We start from the raw sequence: 2,969 nt of genomic DNA, 5'->3' as shown, positions 1-2,969 counted from the left end.
GACAGTGGCTGTGGGGATAATGAGCCAAACTTACCAGGAGATAATACCAGCTGAAACATTAGAACCACTTTGTTGTGTGTTAATTTATCATCAGAAAAGATTTGCTTTTATCTAGTATCTGATTATATCTCTACTGTACATCTCAAGACACCTCATACACAATGAATTGCTTTAAAGTGCAGAGATGATTACATGAGCAAACAGGCCACCTCTCTAATACCATGGCAAGATCTCAGAGACAGAAATGAGATGAATGACTAATTGCTCTGTTCATTGTGTTGTTGGTTGAGGGAGGAATGTTGTCCAGGAGAACTTTGCTCCTTCTTGAATAATATAGTGAGATCTTTATCATCTGTCTGATTCAGGCAGATGGGACCCCCAGCTCGGCCAGTAGTTCAGCCTCACTAGAGCAATGCAAGTACTAGCCTAGATTGCATGCAGAAGTTGCAGAATAGGGCTAACTCCCACAACCTTCTGACAGGGTGCAAGAATATTTTCAGCTCAGGTGGACTGTTCTCGAGGGGAACTGAAATAGCTGAGGGAGGGGTGACGGGTGTACTGTAGCTGGTTTTCCTGGGTTTTTAAATCAATGCCTTTTGTCATTAATAGACTCACCAAGATTAGGAATAGACCACCTTGAATCCAGTTCTTCAGATATCTTGTCACATCCGGCAACTCATTGGTGCAAAAACAAAAATAGCTGGAAAAACTCAGCAGGTCTGACAGCATCTGTGGAGAGGAAGACAGAGTTAACATTTCGAGCCCGTATGACTCTTCATCAGAACTGATGAAACTCGTTGGTGCACGTTCATTTCGATAGGTTTATGGTTGTCTCTATCAATCATGTTGCTCAGGCATCTAATCTGAGTGCCTGATTACTCCCACCTCAGGAGCTCTTGTTAGTTATTCATCCCTTCCATGCATAAGTCATGGCTTTGGAAGAACTTGTAATGAGTTGAAAGTTAGAATTAAGGTTAGAAAGTTAGGGTCAATTTATTTCGGTGCCAAATTTACTTTGTTTGAAGACAAGTGTTTATTTCAAGATGGGGAGGTGTCTAATTGGGGCAAAAGAAGTGAATCAAGGCATCCGCAATTGCCTGCATATCTGCAGTCAAGATACTTCAACAATAACCCTTGACCACAGGAGGCTTTGGGATGCAGTGAGATGTGTACAAATTCAGATGCTTTCTTTCATAACAAATCCCACTTTAATCACTCTTTGGATGGCTGTGGGTGGAGAAGCCTACTTGTGATGAAATGTTCAAGTTGCTTGTAAGCAGATAGCTGGTGAGGAGATTGTTTCTGTATGACTGTGTAATATAGATAAGCCTGACTGCCAACCATATATCATGGTTACAGATTAATCTTTCCCTTCCTCTTCTGGGAGAAAAATGAGCTACAACTTTATTCAAATAAAACATATGAAATAGGCCATTCAGCCCCTCAAGCCTGCTCTGCCATTTAATGAGGCCAAGGCTGATCTGTTTGTGTTTTGAGTTTCACATTCCCACCTACCCCCGATGATCCCCTTGCCTAACAAGAATCTATCTTCCTCCGCCTTCATGATCTCATCTCCACTGCCTTCTGAGGCAGAGAATTCCAAAGTCGTATGACCCTCTAAGAGAAAAAAATTCTCATCTCTGCCCCAAAAGGGCAGCTCCTAATTTTAAAACAGTGCCCTCTAGCTTTGGACTCATGCTCAAGAGGAAACATCCTTTCCACGTCCACCTTGTCAAGACTGCTCAGGATCTTATATACTTCAATCAAGTCACCCCCTCATTCTTCTAAACTCCAGTGGAAACAAGCCTGTTGCAAGTTCATCACCATTTTCATCTCTACTTATGTTGCAATCGCCAGTTCCTTAACCTGTCCTCAAACCATGGTAAAAATAAATGGTCTTTTACCAAGCTTCCTCACATTGGTCACTTCAGTAAGTCCTCCGAGTGCCATTCAATGTTTAAATTAAAATTGTTTAACAACCAGTAGTTTCAGGATGTCAAAGTTAATTCGTTCTTTGCAACAATTTAATAGCTAACAGTGTTCATGAAGAGGAGTTAATTGTAGATTAATAAATGACTAACACCTAGTAACAGGATTAACCCTGTGCTTGTATCAACATTATAAACTAAGACACAATGTGTGTTAACTTTACAAATTGTAACATCAAGTTTTTCTTTGTAAGTGAAAGCTGTTGGTTTGTATTTTGTTTTGCTGGTCGACACTCCGATCACAATGGACACTCTGTGACCTCAAAGGAAGGAAAAGAGAAGCTATAACTGAGTGATTTGAAGCAGACAGGAGCCAGGCTTGAAAAGTGCTCAGAAAGGTGTCAGCTTGTGTCAGCCAGTAGCCCTCAACATTCCGAAGCCAAGGAAAGGAAACATCAGGCAGGGTTCCCACTCCTAATTCCTATCTAGTGACACCATCCACCTGCTCCCCACCAAGCCCTCCCCCAGTGGAAATTATGCACACTTGGGATAAAATGAGGAAGAGTTTACACTTGTATAATCACATTTCCCCGTCTCAGTACATGCCAAAGTATTCATGCCCAATTATTTGCTTTCCAAGCCTTGTTGTGAAGGCAACTACAGCAAACAATTTTCACACAGCAAGATCCCATAAACAATAAATGAACGTGGTACTGAATAAGGGAGAGACTTAGGTCTTAAAATGAGTGTTTCTAGGGTTCCTGACCTGGAATGAGGCAAAGGGGAAGAACCATTCCTCCACCCATAGCTGCATACAAAAACCCCAACCTAATTTGCAATGAGGTTCGTTTGCATTGGCTATGCAGGTGCATTGTAGATCATGTGTAGTATCTGTTCTTATCAGTTTAATATCTGATACGTCCCTTAGCTGGGGACCATATATTAAATTGATTTTTGGAGCAGGGAGATGGAATAGGGGCTTGCTCCATCCACTCCACGCATCGACCTGGTATTGCAGTATCTCTGGGAATAGAAATTTTT

The 2,969-nt window shown here is 41.6% G+C and overlaps 1 non-coding gene across 1 annotated transcript; it reads left to right on the top strand.

Annotated features, from left to right (window-relative positions):
- Nucleotides 1-2,772: 2,772 nt before the first annotated feature.
- On the top strand, nucleotides 2,773-2,969 carry LOC121290254. Its single transcript, XR_005945735.1, has one exon. It is a non-coding gene; the product is annotated as a U2 spliceosomal RNA (small nuclear RNA).

The sequence above is a fragment of the Carcharodon carcharias genome, chromosome 17 (genome assembly GCF_017639515.1).
Source record: "Carcharodon carcharias isolate sCarCar2 chromosome 17, sCarCar2.pri, whole genome shotgun sequence".
In the NCBI taxonomy this organism is placed as follows: Eukaryota; Metazoa; Chordata; class Chondrichthyes; order Lamniformes; family Lamnidae; genus Carcharodon; species Carcharodon carcharias.
Note: the sequence above shows the minus strand (reverse complement) of the source record. Positions and strands in the feature narration are given on the sequence as shown.